Here is a 19294-nt window from a genome sequence, read left to right as displayed (position 1 = left end):
ACAGTTGGTTTCAAAACAAATCCTGAAACTTGCCACAAATTATTCATAATGTATAGTTTTCCATCTCTCATTATATCTGTGGTTTGTATTACAAAAGCACCTAGAGGCCTCTGCTGACATTAAGACAACCAGTATGCTAGAAGCTGTTTGCATAGGTAATAAAATAAAATATTTATATGAAGAATTTCTCTACAAATAATTGTTGGGGCCAAAAGGCATTATCCCATGTTATGATTTGCTCTTGCATTATTGTTCCATCGGATTTGGTGTGTTTGGACTTGGACTGTATAGTCAGGAGGGTTCCAGAGGTTTATAATGCAAGGAAGTATTTTTTCAGCATTTTTGCACCTCAGCAAATTTGAATGTGGGAATTTAGGGTCACAGTATCATACTAGTATTGTTTTTGTAGTTTTAATACTGTATTAAGTGAAATACTGTTTACAGTGATGCTTAGCAAGTGTCTGTGGATACAAATCTAATGGCAAAGTATATGAACTTACTTTCTTCATCGTTAATACCACTGACTATGAGAACAGAATGTAGTAAAAAAAATATATTGTACTGTCTACTATCTTGCAGGTTTTGGCATATAGTTATTTGACTGCCCTGTGTACATTTTATTATATTTTTCCTTTTATTGCATTGCTCAGATGGATTATGCATCAGCCATCAACAATCTGTTTATGAAAAGAGGAGCACTCTGGGAATTGTCAGTAAGATCTTCTGCGTATCAGTGCATAATAATGTTTGCCATTCTGTAGAACTGCTGTGGTCTGCATGTGGACTGCTTTATATATTTCCTTTCCTTGAAAAACTGTTTAGAGGGGAGCGAGCCAATTTTTATTGTTATTATTTTCTTAAATCATGATTCCTGGATATATATGAGGGAAGCGTTTGTGAGCTCATGTGTGGAGGAATGCGTATCAAAGAAGGGAGGTTATTTCTTATTCACATGTACATCTTCACAGCACTTTAAATATTTCCATATTTTAGAGGTGTAAAAAGCTAATAGGTCTTCATGTTTCAGGACGTAAAGCTCCGTTCAGTAACTCTGTATTCACAAATGGTTTGGTGGTGTGTTTTTCTCTTTGCCTGCTTAGGTACATGCTACTATATTTTCTTAAAATGTATTCCCAGTTTCACAATTTTTTACATGAGAGAATTTAAGATGAATACTTAGAAGGCAGTAGCGGGAGCTATATATAAATGTTTAAATTTATATGAAATATTTGCAAAATGTTTTACAACTTCCTGATAACACTGAAGCAGGCTCTTCTCAGAGCTACCCTGTATGTTATTTTGAAATGTCTTTACAGCCCATTTAGTTGTTGGTAGACAAAGAAGATTATAGAACATCTGATCCCAGCGATCCTTCCACTTCTGAAGAATCTCTACTGAACTTAGTGAAAAATTAACTGAGTTTGCGTCCCTGATAGTATATCATGAAGGAATGTCAAAGCTGTGCAGTTTCTTCCTGTTTAGATATGTTAGCAAACAGAAACATTGCTGGCTTTCCTCCATGTGTTGCTTGTGAGAGCAAAGCCCACGGGTAAGATGACAGCCCCAGAAAAAGTGCGTTCAGCTCCAGTGCCCTGGTAAAAATCTGCATGAGTACTGCAGTGCTGCTTTTTTTGTAAGCTGGTGCTTACACGTTTACATCCTTGCACTGTTTTTGTTTGTTTTTACATGGAATGTTTTCTACGTGAGTACTTGTGATGTGGGGGCTAAGTAAGCCAAGTGCTAAAGTAGAACTGAAGTAGAAGTTCTGTAACAAATAATTGTCACATACTTTTAGAAGGAATGTTTTCACCAAGCGATATAAGAAAGCAGTAGTAATCTCTGCCTTACAGGGGGGCACTGCTGGTAAGGCCAGTGGTTTTTTGTTAATTTTTAAATCATTATTATTGAATATCTTTAATAGATTACTTATAAAAAATTGGGTTTTCGATGCTGAAGGCAGTTTTAGGTTTTCTCCCATCAGTTAATGTATTCCATGGTATGAAACCAACAGCAAAACTATTTCAGTCAGTTTACTGCCAATGTTAATTGAGTTGTCAATTAGGTTTCCAAGTAGGGTCCTGACGTATCCTCCTCTGTCGTTATGACTTGTTTCCTTTTATGTTTTGTTCTTGTCATAGTAAGGCTAAGATTAAAATTGTTACTGTGAGACTGTGCAAATATATTCAGGCTCCAACTTGATAAAAATAAATAAATCAGAAATATAAATTCACATTCATGCGTTTTAGCTTTTTCTTTTTACAAAACTAAAGTTAAGCTATTAACCCATTTATGAAGGTTGCTTTAAATGTATAACTTGATGACATCTGTATCAAAGTGTTTTTTTCTGTTAGATGCTTTTGGAGGAGAAAGTGAATGTATCAAAAGGTTTTGTTGCACTTAGAAGTCATACTACTTCAAGGTTCCTTGTGTAACAATGCTGCTGTTATTTGTGAAGTATTTTCGCCATAGAGAATCTTAAGTGATGTCTCATGGCAAACTGGGCAGAAATCACTGTAGATCAATTGTGTGTTCAGCCAGAAATCTTTGAAATGTCTACCTTTATTTTATTTTATCTTCAAAATGCAACAGCTTGGAAAGCTTGGTCTGTTGTATTTCATACTGAAGAAACTGGAAAGATATTGTTGTATTTTTAGCAAAGAGAAGTACTAGAAATGATCAGTATATAGATGCCGTAATTTTTACTGACTGTTTTTCAAGGCAACGTAGATCTCAAAATTCATTCTTTCTCTCAAATTCATTCTACAACAGCTATGTGAAAGCAGTAAGATCAGAAGGCTTGAGGAAGTTCAATATCCCTTTTTTTTTGAAGATGTCTAAAGATGTTTCAAGAGAGTGCAGGCAACAGTTTTGATTTTGCATCATTACTGCGAACATGATTGTTCTTCTGACCTTTAAGAGCAGTTTGCTTCCTGATTATGTGAAGAGTGATCTTGCAGAGTGGCCTGAGTGTTTTGCATGGTACTTACAAAATGAGGGCAGAACACTATTATCTGCCTGAACTTATTTCATCCTTTCATCCTTCCAGTACTAGCTGCTTTAGGACTGCATTCTCCAGATTTAAGCAGTATATCTCTTCCTTTTCTGTCAATTCTTAGCTTGCTAGCTAAGCCCTCAGTGTCAATAGGTGTTTAAAAAGTATTTGCAAAATACATTTGCAATGAGTCTTGATTGTAAAAATACTTTTCTACCTAATGGCAACCTGTCACTAGTTCTATCCATATACTATAAAATAATTCATGTGGTATTTGAGAAATGTATTAACCTACATTTTAGTGACTGTTTCCTTGAGTAATATTCTGCCATGATCAAGTTTGCCATTTGCTTTTAATTATCCTCTGTTCTCTTCCTACTAAAAGTAGCATCAAAGTTTTGTCTTTTTTTTTTTTCTTTCAGATTGTTAAAAGACAGTAGACTTAAGCAATTAATGCACTGTCAATTCAGATGGAGAGGTATAATGTTCTCCTTAGAGTTTATGGAACTGCAACTTACTGGTCTTCCTACTTTCCGTGAAAATGATTGCATCAGTTCTCCTGGAATTCCTCTCATATTTTGCTATGTTATTGGGAAAATGTGCATCTTCTCTCCAGTTCTCTCTGTGACATATCTCTACTGGGAAGTAAAAATGAACAAATATTTCAAATAGGAATCAGAACTAAAGACTGAAAGAAGTTTCAGTCTATTTTCTCCCCAGAGACAGAATGAATCTTATCTTCAGCAATTTGCAGTTGACAGTTGTGCACTCCTTATTGGAAGTTACACGATCTACAATTCCATTCGTACATTTAGTGTTCAGTTGGTATGTTATTTTGGGCAGACCTTTCTAGCTGGTTTGTCCTTAGAATACAGTTCACTCTGGTATCTTTAAATAGTTATCCATGCTACAAAATATTTTGCAGTAAGATGGAGTTTTAGAGAGCTGTTTCTTACCATTACAGAGCTTTACCTGCATTTTATTTAGCACACCATTTTATGGTCTAGCATGTTACTGACATCAATGATTTAGTAATCATGATCCTCAGAAAAAAAATGTACAACTAAGTGTCTTTTCCCCATTTAATATATTTTAAGTGAATCAGTTTTTTTCCATTCATTCCAAATATTCTATATAATTTGGAGAAGCAAATGTGTTTCTTTAGGTTTGAACTAAGGCCAGCGTATAGTTAACCCTCTAAAGAAGGGTGAGCTTTTTGAGAGTTCTACTTACAGCCACCTTTCAAGGAAATAAATAAGTAACAGTGTTCAGCAAGTCTGATGTATATACCAAATACTTCTGTGTCTCTTATTAGACATCAGCTACAAAAATATCATTTAATGTTTTGTTGTTTTCTTTTGTCATTCTCATCTAAACTTCTTGATACGATAGTATGTATCACCAGGTTGAGCTCTAAGTTGCAGTTTTTCACTTATTTGACTTTTAAAGGGTGGTTTTGTTAACAGTTAGTGTAGTTTTGTACCAAACAAAAAATGCTCAGCTAGAAATTTTTGAATTCATATTAAGAATTTTTCAGACTGCAGGTATCTTTTGTGCACAGAGACCGACTTCTTTGAGAATGCTAAAAAAAAGTCAGAAATCATAATCTGCTCTTTTACAATGCTACTGAATTTCTCTTCTGTTTAATCTAGTGTATCTTTGCTGTTAACTGTTCCATAATGATTTCAGCTGGAATCAGAAGGGACCCAGTTATGGCACCATTATGATATGAGATTAGAAAATGGAAAACGCGTGAGGACACAAGTCCATAGAGAATTCATTAAGATGCTAATTTGAAACCACTGTGATTATAGCAGAGAGATTTAAATGTAAGCCTTCAGAGAACTTGTGATGATGTGGAAACGAAAAGGTGTCAATGTGCTTTATAAGTTATCAGAAAATAAATCAAATATTAAGAAAAATCTCATTAAAAGAAAGCAGTAACATTTTTCTTCACCCATAGAACTTAGTATCATGTCAGCTTCTCATGTTTTTGGTGATCATTGCATAGGATTGTTTCCAGTATCTCACCTGCCATCACTGAACTATCACACAGAAACCACCACTGATTTAGTGTGGATTGTTTCTCTTTCCCCCTTTCTACTTGACATTTTGCAGATGTAAAGTTTCTGATTTGGTTCAGAGAAGTTAAATGACAGCAATAATCGTGCTGCTTTCAAAATTACTGAGCGGTGTGGGCAGAGTAAATCGTCTAAATCTCAGGTTTCCTCCCTAAAACATGTCCTAGAAAATTTCATCTCAAGGAAAATGAGACCCTCTATGCTTTTCCCAGAACTGCAGATGAGAAGGATCTGAAGGTGAGCAATTGCAACACAGAAATCGAGGTGTTTTTTGAATAGGCAACATAGAAACCAGATTCCATATTTCCTCATTTATTAAGAACTCCTATCATGTCAGCATGAGTACCTTTTGGTAGCAAAGGACTAAATCACAGATAGTTGAGTACATGTGTATGTACTGCCTTCCTATTTTGTGGAACTTCTGGGCAAAAATTAAGAGATTTAGGTATTTTTTTGAAACAATTTTAACTTATTACTTGACCGAGAAAAGAATCTAGAAAAATGTGAGCACCTTCATGGAAAAATATTGAGTTTGAGTCAAAACAGAAAAAGGTTTCCTGGTGATTTCTCTTTTACACAATTTCGGAGTCCTTTGTTTGTATTTTGTGCGGCTACCTAGTAAAAATATATAATGTTTAACTTTGTACTACAGACTGTTAATTTATAATCATTTTAGGTCATCTACTGTAATTATGGCACTGTAATCTGTGCTGGCTGACAGTATTTTGGCAGAAGCAACTACTGTAATATTTACAAGGCATTTCTGGCTCTGTTTAGTTTTCACTGTGCTCACAGATATTCTCCTGAGTTATTTGGATACTAGTATACCAAAATTACTGTTGTTTACTTTGCTTCTTGACTAGTTAATCAAACATATTTTAATATCTCAAAGCTTTTCAGGAGAGAAAATTATACTCCAAAAAATCCATTATATGCAAGCAGAAAAAGTAATGAAGTTCCTCCAGTACTGGAGTAATTTCACAGCATTTAAAGTCAAGCTCCATCATTTAATCATTTCTTGTGATTTGCTTATAAATTCTTGCCTGTCTCAACTTAATCCTCTGAAAGGTTTTGACTTAATTTTTGTTTTCATTATCTCCTTCTATATGTGGTGTAATTCCTAGACATCTACAGAAGAAATTGTTAGGTTGGATGGCTGATGATAAGCATGTCAGAAGAACATGCTAATTGCAGTCATGGCCAGATCTCTAGAAGAGCTCCGTATAAGAGAAACTCTTTGGAAATTGTTCGCTTATTTATTTGCAGTAGATATAGTGCCCAAATAGAACCTGTTAGGTGTTGAATACATGTGGAAACTTGTCATGTATTTTTTATACGTAGGAGAAGCAACTCATTGTGTATATATATTTAAATCTTATTTTTTTTCATAATAAATATATTCTTGTATTTATTATGTTTAGTGACACTTGAAGAATTAAGTATGTAGATCTTAAGGATATAAAACTCGCTAATGATTAGAAAGCAGGAAGTTATTAGCTGTCGTTTTTTCATTCTAGACCATTACCGAAATGTGTGGATGTCTCTAGTTCTGCATGTTACAATGAGTGAGTTTGGATTAGCATTTTGATTTGGATCTGGAGTGTGTATGTGAAGTAATTGTCCTGGTTGCCTCCAGGTAATTACGTTTTCTTATGCCTCATGGAGCAATCTTTGAACTTGCCAGCTGAGTAAATGCTTTCCAGGAGAGCACATACTGGTGCCAGTAGCGTTCTGGTGCTATCCCAGCACAGACTGCTCCTAGTACCGAGTAGCTCTGTTTCCACCAATATAATTATTGTGGCCATTGGGCCCTCAGTACTAACTTTGTCATTCAGTAGATCTACCTCTATTTTGCTGTGCTGCAAAGTTTCTTTTATAGCTACTGTTGAGTGAGGTAATGACACTGGCAGCTTAGAAATAAGATTTTGTTAAATAATGATTCGTTATGATTTGTTAGCAAGACCGTTGACTTCTACATTTGATAAAAGTGTAAGAGAATATAAGTCATCACATAGGTACAAGGACTAGAACACTCCTTTGAAAGGCAAATTGAGGTCACGTTTACTTCTTAAGGAATAATTCTGTTTGTAATTTAATAAAACTTCTAGCATTGTGCACCACCATTCACTTCTTAGCTCTTGTTAGGTTGTACAGATCAAATGGCAGTGGGTATTTTCTCCTTTCAAGAGAAGGAAGTTGTGTTGTTGGAGTTACTGGAGATTACTGCTCCCCAAGATGTTGGTTAAGACAGCAGTTGTGCTGTACTGTTCACGGAATTTGGTCTCGGTGCTGTTTTTCTGTTCTACTTGGATTTCCCCAGTGTTCAGTCTGTTAGGATGTGCAATTTAAGCAATTAGTTTGTATTTCTTTTTCCTTTAAGATGGATACTTGTGATTTATCAAAAAATTTGGTTCATACTCCTTTGCTACAGGTTCTCTGGAAGTTCTCACCTCTTCATCAGATTTCTCTTCACTGCTTGTGACTACTATTAAACAAAGCAACTTGTCTGAAGCAAAGTAGTAATTATCGCTCTGTACACAACATTGTCTACAAAGATTATAGGAGTCCATGTTAAGCATGAGGAAAAAAAAAGTCCATATTCCTTTGTTGTCATTAGTGACTCTAGGTCATGTTCAGGAGCATCTGTCTGTCAATGTGTAGCCAGTTAAATCTGAAAGAACATCAAATTTGTGATAAAATACCTGTATTTCTAATAATTCTTTCATTTGCATTGTTCTGTTAGTGGAACAGCAATGACAAGATTAACCTTGAACCCCTGTATTAGAAGCTGGGGAATACCAAAATGAAAATTAAAAATTTCGACGGGTGTCTGCAGCCATGAATGCCCAGGTAGCTGAGTCTAGGAACTTAATAGTAGTAGGAGTCAGGATTTTTATAGCAGAACTGTGTAGTGTGTGCAGCAATAATACATGAGAATATTAGCTTGGAATTGGGATATTATAATGAAGGAAGGCTCAGGCTGATTCGGGTTGTATTTTTTTTTGTTCTGCTGGAAATGTCTCTTTATGGGATTCTTCTGATGTTTCCAACTTATACATTAAAAGCTAATAACATTTCAGTTTTAAATGATTTTTTCTGTGAATTTCATTTGCTGTCCCAATCATTTTATAGACGTTTCTGTGGCCTGGAGAGCACTCTTTAGCAAATCAACAACCTTGCAATCTATACTAATTGAAACATTAAGAAATCTGAAACAATGTTCTATTACAGAAAGGACAAAAATTGCAACTTTTTTATATTTAACAAAGCTTTTGCATTAGCAATGAAAGTAAAGAATATTGAATAAATTATTCTGTGCAGAAGAAAAATGTATCTGTACGTTAGAGGACTTCAGCATGATTATTGATTCTGAGGATGGTTTCATTCACTTAATCCCTCCCAAATGCTTTGTTTCTGATCACAGGAGTCATCTAGTGCAATTAGTGATTATGAAAACTGTCAGCACACAATTACTCGAAGTACTCAAAACATCAGCCAGAAGAATATGCAGTAAGCACAATAAATTTGAGGTCAAAGTGAAGAAATGTTTTTGTATACAGGTGACAAAAAACTAGAAAATAATGAGTAAATTTGCCATTTGCCCTGAAAGCATGCATTGTGTTTGAAGGTGCCACATCTAGGTTTGTGTTGTTTTGAAGGGAAGTGTACTCCAAAGGTACAGACTTTTCCCCAGGAAGATCCTGTTGCTATTTGTGACTTGAATTATTTTATTTATGCTATTATTACAATGTAAAACGTCTTTCTCCTATTAACAATTCATTTGGAATTGTTTTCCTGACTCCTTTGGAACCTGGAGAAGGCATTTAGAAGTTTTTAATTTCCTTTGTTGGAATTCAGTGAGACATTTTAAATAATTTCAGGGTAGGTTGAGGAAATTGCATTTGAATTCTGATTTTATTCTCTGACTCTTCTACAGAGTTCCGACACTTTTTGCACAGTGTCTTCCCTGCTCATTTTATTTTCATAAAGATTGCAATAGCTGACATGGCCTGATTGCTATTTCATAATCACGTCTCCATTTTGCACCTGTGTGAGACAGCTCCCATGTTACTGACAAGGTTTTGCTTTTCTGGGCAAATATGGCAACAGAGGGATGAATACATTATCCAGATTTATGTAGGGTTTTTTCTGAATCAGGAAATGATTTTCTTCTAAGATGCTCCAGACCGTGTTGAAGGAAGTGATTTTACAACGTGAATTCCTCTCGACTTGTCCTGACACACAGGTTGTAACCCTGACTCAGAGCAGCCAAACCAGTGTTGTTTCTAATAATGCACTTTTTAGTGATTCTGTGCTTACACAGAATTTTCAGGCGATTGTTCTTTGGTGAATGTGATTGCTGTTCAGCGTGCAGCGCCATCACCATTTCTCTGGTGAGATTTTTTTAAAGAGAAATTTTTAAGTCTCCAACGCAGCGGTTTATTGCAAACTGATCAGTTGCATTTTGATAGTGTTCTCAATACACGCTCTTTAAGCACACAAATAAGTGGAACCAACTGACCCCATTCTGCCTATCTCCTTAAGAAATTAAGTCAGTTTCAGGACACTTCAGCCACTGATGATACGCATCACTCCCCACCTAACTGTGCTGACATCCACTCCTTGGTTTCCATGAATGTTCGACAAGTGTCAATGGGTGCCATTTTTTCTGCATGGAGGAATTCAGTCCCACACCTTTGATTCATCTGTGCTTCCATGTCAGACGCCATTTTGTCAGACTGCCCCTTTGCTGCCATCTGTCTCACAGCAACAAAATTTAAGGAAGTATTGGTGGGAAGATTCATCCTTTACTGCCATACCACCAACATCTGCCTCTGATGTCGTGGGCCAACATAATAAAAAAGATATTACTTTTGGATTAGACCTCATACTCATTAATCATTTAAAAAACAGAGTATTGTTCAGTTTAGATTTGAGTGGTTAATAACAAATTTAACACCATATTCAAAGTGTGTTCTATTTGTGTGTTACTGGCAAAATTTTCAATAATCCCAGCCAGAGTTAATATTACAATGTAGGTCTCCTTCTAGTTGCTGCTTGTGATTAAATATAAATGTTTCCTTATCCTTTTTAAATTACTCATTTCTGTTCGATAGGTCCTTTCTAAATTATTGCTGGAACTTATATTGCTTGTGGTTGAACTTGGACACTGTAATGACATGAATATTATTAACCATTTTCAAGACCTGATCTCACAAAAAGCATTTAAGTTCGAACATGTATCTCACAGAGTGGCATATCTACATTTTTTAGGTAATTAGGTTTCAGTGTGGTGACCTGCAGCTGAATAGCCATCAGGGTGCTCACCAAGTTTGAGTATAACCAGGTCTGCTTACAATTTTAATGAAATGAGGGTAATTAGTCCTGCCTAAGCAGACTAGGGTTTTATAAGCTATAAAAGGTAATAATTGTGTGAGGCCTAAGCAGTTCTTAGGAGTTTTGAGTGGGATATGGAAAGGAAAGCTTTTGATGATGGATGAATCCTCCAACAAAAACACAGAGTGCCAACTCAGACTGACTCAATATATCTTATGCTATTATTTACAACATCAGTCATAGTATTTCTAAAAGACTTTTTATGATCTGTTTTTTTTAATAAGGAATATAAGAAAATATTACAAAATATATTGTTAGGCATTTATGTCCAGTGAAGTCAGCCCTAAACATGGGAATCAATCACAACCAGATCAGCTGTACAATTTTTGTTGGCTTTCATTTTTTGACACATTTTAGAGACAGCAGTTTCAAATACAAAGCACAGCAGAATATATGTTTTTAATGAACCTCAACCTGACTTATACTTTTGAAGTTGATGAAATACCTCTTGTTGCTCTGGCCTGTAACGCGAGGGTATGAATTTGTGTAGTAGAAGATTATTAAAAGACCATTGCTCTTAATCAGATGCATTGATGGATGAGTGATTGAATAAGTCTCTGGGTGAGAGAACCCGAAGCTATTGTGGTCAGCAAGGTCCCAGGGTAACTCTAAAAGAGATGAGCAATGCGTAAGAGTGAGAGACAAAAGGCATAGATACTGCTGGGCTGGCTGGGTGCCTCTCTGTCATTTGGGCACCTGTCCAGCTCTGAAAATATCAGGTTAAAGTAATCTACATGTTATTTATTTAAATATTTGGAGGTGGTATTTATTAGCTGAGAACAGCTGACAGAATTTCAGAAAGTGAAAGAAATGTAACTATGAATACAGAATCCTGAATCTTTGCAAGGCTCATAAACTGGAATTTGGTTACTGTAAATGCTTAGCTTAGCTAACTTAAGTTGTTGTTTAAGCAAGGATTTCTGAGTGTAATATTCCAAAGGTTGAAGATTTATTTATTTCAAAATACTTTCTTTTGATAAATTTTAAATAGTGGTTTGAGAAAAGAGTTATTTTGACTGTAGAACACCTTTGTTTCTGGTTAAGAATGAAGCTTTTCTAATTGTTCTGTTCTTCCTTCGGAAAACTGATATATTTTAATTCTTGCTACAGTCAGTAAATACACAAGTGTTACATTAAATTAGGAAGTTTGAAGAATAATATTAGTGGAATATTAGAAATCCAGCACTGGAGATTAAACAACACTGTAAGACGTACAGTTGTAGGAAAACAAGACTGAGTATGAGAAGGGCTAGAGGTGAAGTCGACTATTTTGAATCCAAATCCAATTAGATGCAGAATTGTCAAATGCAAATAAAAAGATAAATGATTTTTTTTGTTTAATAGAAATCTATTTCAAATTTGTAGAAGTTGCTAGAGTTAAAACCTCACTAACCTTGTTTTGCAGATGTGAAAGAAGTGATTATTAAAAAGAAATAGACCTAAAACATCTGGGGCTTTAAAAGTATTACTAACTGGTGACAGTGTTGTACTAAGGTTATGCAATTCTGCAACATCTCTAAACAAATGTGACTGTATTTCTTCTTGACAGGAAATAATGGAAATGAAGAGTATTATTTCAGAGGCAGTAGCAGAAGATGTTAGTGTAAATGAATAGGGTAGGGTATCTTGTAACAGTATTTTTCTTGTTGAAGTGTAGTTTTGAGATAGTTTTTTAAATTAAATTTAGAATGCGAGTACTGTATTAAAATAAGAAAGTGCTTGTTTTCTATCCAAAAACTTATACTGACAATGTAACCTGCACCTACATCTCTTTTTATAGTCACAAGGGTAATGTTTAGATGACAAACTCCTAGGTGCTATGGCTTTCCAGAAGTGGTAGCAGATCCAGAATTATTCTTCTGTCATGAAACGTGAACTGCTAGTCCCATGAGAGTGCTTTAAGATATTTAATCAATCATTACAGATGAAGATGGCAGGACAGAGAATTGGGAAAAATAAACTATGTGAGAACTTCACCTTTCTCATGTGACAAAATACACACATTTGACAAACTCGTTCTCCAGAGCTATTCTGTTTCCTTCCCTCTGCCTTTCAGTATGCCAGTAGGATGAGCTGTGCTGTAAAGAACTGTACTTTTTAATTACTAATGAGTCAGTCTCATTTGTCAGATGTTTGAAAATGAAAACACAATTTTTTTCAAAGCCACTTTGCTCCTGTGAATAAATAGCTAAGTGGTCTTCACTTCCCAAGGGGTGTTCAATGAAGAAAATGGTGGATCTAGGCAATTAAAAAAAGAAAACAGTGGAATGAAAAAAATTCTTCTGAAAAAAAAGAAGGTATTATTCTGAACTCCACACAGTCATTTTTTGGAGTTCCACTTAAGTGAGATGAATAACATGGTTTCATAAAGAAACCAGTGGAAGGTGCCTATTTAAACTTTCTATCTAATTAATAATTTCTCAAGTATGCTCAGCAGTGAGGAAGTTAGAGAGTGCTGCTCGTGCTATTGCAGTGCTATCTGCCGCTATGTCTAGTTTGCTTATCTATTGGAAGAACAAAGGTGTTCTGGTAGCACAGATTTGTCCATCTGCTGGAAGGGACAGGGTCAGTTTTTATTACCTTTGAGTATGTCACAGCACTAAAGTGCTGTCTTGATTCAAATACAACTGTAATCTTTCTGACCATTACAGACGAGAGAAGAACAATTTTATGACTTCTTATGTATAGGCTTAATGGTCATTTTCATCTTTTCATCCTAGAAGAAATGCAAGATGATATTTTATTATTCGTATAGTTCACCCTTTTGTGAATCAGTGAGAAGAACGCGTTGCTATAGGTTTGCAGGCATCTGACTGTGAATGTGAGGTGCTTTCCTGGAGAACAGGACACATCTTCAGCAGCCATTTCATCCTAAAAGATCTCAATGTGTGTCCCGTTAGGATATTCTCATAAGAAAGTAATATTTTTCTGAACATTTGGATCTTGTTTTTATGAAAAAGACCTTATAGTATACAAGATGTGTACTGAACAAGCAATGGGCTGCATCTATCTCTTTTTAGCAAGTTTTTGATGCCACCTGCACAGCACACAGAACCTCTGGTTCTTCCAGTGACATAAATGCTTTCTAAAGGACTTGACTTCTTCATTCTGTGTTACCTTGAGTGGTTCTCTGCATAACCATAACAAGCTTACAGCTTGTCCATCCTGCACTGGCCTTCTGAAAACATTTGTTCCATCTCAGTGCTGTCACCACAATATCTGAAGGACATATGCCTTCGTTTCTTACTTTACGAGCTCAAGATGTGTAAAGACCTTCTGTTCCCAGTTAGAGGAGTTATTATGTTGTTGGCTTTTTGTTTTGGGTTTGTTTGTTGGTGTTTTGTTGTTGGTTTTTTTTTTTGGTAGGTGGAAGACACTCAAACATTTAATAATGAGCATCCTAGGATAAAATTAAGGAATTATAATATCATGGATAAGTAGTTTATAGATTTCACATTGATTGGAATGTTTCCTATTGCTGATCTAGGAGCTACATTTCATGAAAGCAGTTGTCACTAGCTTGCTAAGCGTTTATAACTGTTTTTATTATGTTCTACTTTCAATATCTCTTATTGTTCTGTCACATCTTGTTTTACCTTCTGGTTACGTGGTATGTTTCTCCAGGGGAAGTTTAACAGGTATATGCCAATAAGTACTTGCCATATGTTCATTTCAGTACATTATTTTTCTTGATCTTATCTTTGTTTTCTGAGTATTTTCCTTTACTACCATTTTTCTCTTCTTTCCAAATTCATGTAATCTTTCTGGATGGCTCAGTTGCTTCAAAAGAGTTTTGCAAACAAGTTATTTCTCCCTAGAAGAAGCAAGAAACTTAATCCAGGTTATTCTCTGTTCTCTGCAAATAAGTGCCTGCTTAATCCTATAGAGATAAGTAAACATTGTCTTGCACAAAAACAAACAAAAAAACCCCACCTTTTCTATGCTGTAAATTGCATGATTTTATTTTTTTTTTTGTCCAGAAAGTAAGAGAGGTGATGTATGAAAAGATGAATCAATACCAGATAAGTCCACAGAGGCCTCTTTTTTCTTATGTTGAACTATTGGATAACCCTATATCACTTTACACCTTGGTATCCACACTGTCTTCTGCTGCTTTCCATGGCAACCTGGAGGTTTACTTGAGTATTAAGACTTCCAAGAAACTCTGGTTACATACACAACAAAGTGAACAGGCAATAGATATCAACTTACTAAATGGTCCTTTTATTAATAGGTTTTGGTGGTGATTTAGTTGTACACTGATGTTTACTGCACGTATCTCTAAAATATTGCTTTTCAGGTGTGAGTAACATTAAACAGGCATGTGCATGAAGTGCCAGGAGGTTGATTTCTGGAATTAGGTTTGTTACAGCTCATCTACAGGGACATATACTTTTCACTGTAAAATTGAAACTGGGAATTTGTAAGAGTACCCATTCATTCTTGATGCTCCTCTGGCATAAATCAGCTGAATAATGAGGGGGAAACTCAGGTTTCCTTTGAAACCAACAGTCAGAGAGGACGCAACACGAGAAGTTCAAAAAAGTTGTGCAGTGTATAAAAAGGGATGAGATGGTCAGGTGAAAAGTCATTAAAATAGGGACATTAAAATATCATTAAAATTTACAGACATCAGGTTTCTTTAAAGCAATTTAATTGAATTTGTTTTTCCATAAGGCTGGGAGGGTGCATAGCTGAGCCTTTTTATTAATATGGAGGCTTTTCTGTTCCTAAAGCTGCACAGACATAATCTTTAATGTCATTTTTTAGAACCATCTTGATGCAAAGGTGTTTGACTCTGTTGTTACTATCATTTTCTATGTTGATGTAAAATCATAGGCACAAGTTGATTTTGAGGAAAATGCTAGACACATCTTTTGTTTTCTTTTGGCATTTCTGATCTTCGATTTTGAGCTGTTGTAATGAGCTCAAATACTGTAACACAAATTCCCTTGAAGTCCTCATGAAACCTGAAAATCTCAATCTCTTAAATATATGCTGTGAGAGTTGAGTTTTCTAGATGCTACTGCTATTCCTGTTTTCACTTTTAGTGGTGGATCTTGGCTACTGTAAATAGTAAGAAGGAACTATCAGGGTAAATTTTTTCACTGGGAAAGCCATTGCCAAGATATTGATAAGGCATTGTAAAATGATCTGCAAGCCAGCTTGTTTTCTTGCTTCTGGCAAGTTTAGCAGCATTATTGTTACACGTCTTCTGTGTTTTATCACCTAGATATAGGTGGTTTCTGCCATCTGGAAAACATCTCTACCTGGTGTTTCACAAGCATAGGGTATGACTTCTATCATCGTAACCAATTTATTAAATAGTATATATTGGAAAGTAAATAGTCATTGCTAGTGCATTCAAAACTGTCAGCTTAATTTGTTTTCTTACTGGACTTAGATGGTTACATATTATTTTTACCTCTTAGTATGGGCTCTTAAAATATAAAAATAAGGAATAAAGTTGTAAAGAAAATAATTTAAGTGGATATTGAATTATCATGTATTTCTACAGAATATTTTCTGTTTTTCCCAATGGTGAGCAATGGAAGGACAGCAGTTTGAAAGCTTTACTGATTCATAAAGAGAAAAAAAACTATTAAATATAAATCATTCGCAAAGATAACAGTTCCTCCCTGCCTTTCAAATTTTTGTGTGTTAGTCTTTGTACAGATCAATACAGATCTTTATACAGATCTATGTATACCAAGTGCTGTTCCTCAATCATGACACAGGCCTAAGGCTCCAGAGGCTATTTGTTGCCTTAGGTGCATTACTCTGTTTATTTCCTTGCACATTTTAGACTCAGTTTTAATGCCAGAATCTAAATTTTATATAGATCCTTCCACATATCTATAAAATCTCTTAAATATTAAAGATTATTTTTGCCTCCTGGCATGAGCTCATAAAAATTTCTTCCTGTGAACCAAGAAGTTTTCCCTTCCTTCCTGTCATTTCTATATGTGTCATTCAAAAAGTCTTATTTCTGTGCCAAGAAATCAGCTTTTTGATTATTTGACAGATCTCAGAGTCTGCTATCTTGCAAAGATCGCTTTTTCTCAGGAAAATGCTGCATCGTGTACAGGAAAGATTAAATGCTAATTTAAAGGCAGTGCAATGCCTGTAGCCTTCTGCCGGCTTTGCCAAATCCTTTCTCTCTGCAACGTCAGTTATGTTTTTAATGCACAAATCCAGAGGCAAATTATCTTCCTATTTCCTCTGGTGCAACATGTGAAGTACCTCAGTCAGGCAATGGCATCGAATTCCAAGTTTTGATTGAGCTTTTGCCCATTCTCTCTCCCAGAGTTGATACAGGGAACTGACTGCAATATGAACAGAATTGTGTTGGCGTTATGCTCTCTTGAGAACATTTTCTGGTAGAAAGGAATAGGAATATTTAAAGCATGCATAGGAGCCTCTTCAAAATTCTCTGCAGCTGTAGTTTGACAATATTACACAGACTGAAATGTTTGCTTATCAGAAAAGCTGAAATGTTTAAAGAACATTGATCTACATTTCTTGTCAGTTTACTGTCTCCATTGGCACAACATTTGGAAGGATTCTGCTTTTATGAAATGGTGAGTGCCTCAGACTTGCATCTGCAGTGAATACTCTGTTACCTCTTTTTGAGCTTTGGAACAATAACTCCTTCCCACCTAAACACTTACAGAATGTGAAACATATGATAGATCTGTGCAAGTTGTTCCTATTTTCCACCTTATGTTACAGTGGCAACTGCTGCCAATCAGCAAAACAAGAAAGTATGGAAATAGCAAATTTATTTGAATGCCACAGACTTCCTTAATTTCCTTGAAATTAAGTGCAGGCACTGTTCAATTGATGACATTTTTCAAAGCTGAGATAGTGTCAGTGTTACTGACACAAGATGTTTAACTGCTTACATATCAACATTGTACGTTTCATAAACGAGCTATGCCAGATCACGTGGCTGTGCTTGGTGCTTATCCAACCCTGTCCAGAAGTTGTGATAAAGGAGTCAGATGGAAAATTTCTATTGGAATGACGTGGTTTGGTTGTTTTTTTTTTTTTAAGTGAAGGAAGCTTTTTTTATGATAGCTTGCAGCCAGATGAATTGCTGAGCAAAGCCACAATAAGCAAGGGAGTAGATGGTTAAGTTATGCAGGACTTGACAGCTGGCTTTCAATGAGAAATAGAGTGCTGACTTTTATTTAGGCACAAATTATTAATCCTTTCTTCTCCTATGGTTTCTTTTGTATAACCCCATATTACTATTTGATAGCATTTCTTCTTTTAATGCTGTGAAGATATTGTTTGTGGGTGTCTTGTTGCTGCATAACAATGGTAATGTTACATAGTTAATGCTTAAGAAAGAGATAGAGAAGCAATAATGGAAATGTTCCTAATTTTCCTGTGGTAGTTCTCCATAATCTGCAGAAAACACAAGCTGTTTCCTTCTGCTTCTGAGCAAAAATTTAAAAGCTGAGTGAGTTGCCATGTTACTTAAGACTTCATTATTTTTTACAGAGTATACTCCAGAGCATTTGCTAGAGCATTATGAAGTATTATCATAAATGATTAAGCCCAACTATAATTGTCAAAATATGTGAAAAAAGCACATCTGGCAAGCCTGGTTTTGTGGGGGTTTTTCACTCCTTACTTCACATGACTCAATAACTCGCAATGAATCCTACTGACAGTGCCAATAAGCAAGGCTCAGTGTCAGGGTAGCTGTGCACTTCCTTGGCTTCCCAGCACTGTGGGCACATGGCAGATGGACTCATCCACTGAAGTATGGACCTGAGCTGACTAATGGAACTGGAAAACAAGAACGTAGGCAAACACAAAAACCTCTTAGTTGATCAAATCCTTTTCATGCAGCCACTTTTACATTATCATTTTTGTATATTGATTATCCAAACTAGTTTTGTTTTTTGAGTCTGTTGTTTCTATTCATATTTTTTTTTCTTTGCTTACTAGGTATTTAGAAATACTGTAATTTCTCACCCAAGTGTGTTTATGGCCAATTTGAATAATTTGTTCTAGTGCCAACATCAACCCTTAGCTGAAATTCTTCCTTCCTGCTGGTTAGATCTATGGCAAGAAAGAGTGGAAAATAGATAAAAACCTTCTCAACTTTCATTTTGTGAGGTTATACAAACTAAGAATCTCCTTTTAAAATAAACAGTAATTCCCTCAAGCATACTACGAATGTAGACAGAATTTATTTTCCTTGGGTGGAACTGCATACATTATCCAGATGAGGCCTCACTAGTACTGTTCGAATACCTCTCCTAGTTTAATTTTTCACAGCTGTAGGGTACTGCAGGCTTGTAATACTTCTGTGGCTGGACATTTGATCCAAATCTTTTCCTCTGTGTTTCTACATAATTAGATGTTATTGCAAGTCTCCTATAGCATTATCTTAATAATACATCTGTCAAAAGGAATATCTCATGGAGATGTTCTGTGATGAGATTGTACTGGGAGGATGACTGAAGTGGGAGATTCCTGCTTTTGTTTATTCTGAATCCCTGAAATGCAGTAATTGCTGCCACATGGCATCTGCCTCCTGCCATTTTTTCCTCTGCTTCAGGAAGTTGAGAACGTTTTTGACAGAATTTCTCTAACACTGAGACCTTTGGTTTAATCCAAGTTCAGTTGTGGAGATCTTTAATGGAGCTTAATATTCTTTTACCGTATTTCACTAAAATGATTTGATAACAGAAGATTTTGCAGTGTCATTCCTGCCCTTTCCCTATTTTTTTCCAGCCTTACCATACCAAGGTACCCTGCTATCATTGTGTCTTTTAATACATGTGATACGCTTACATTTTTCATT

Source organism: Lagopus muta, chromosome 13, assembly GCF_023343835.1.
Source record: "Lagopus muta isolate bLagMut1 chromosome 13, bLagMut1 primary, whole genome shotgun sequence".
NCBI classification, from domain to species: Eukaryota; Metazoa; Chordata; class Aves; order Galliformes; family Phasianidae; genus Lagopus; species Lagopus muta.
This window is presented reverse-complemented; position numbering follows the sequence as displayed.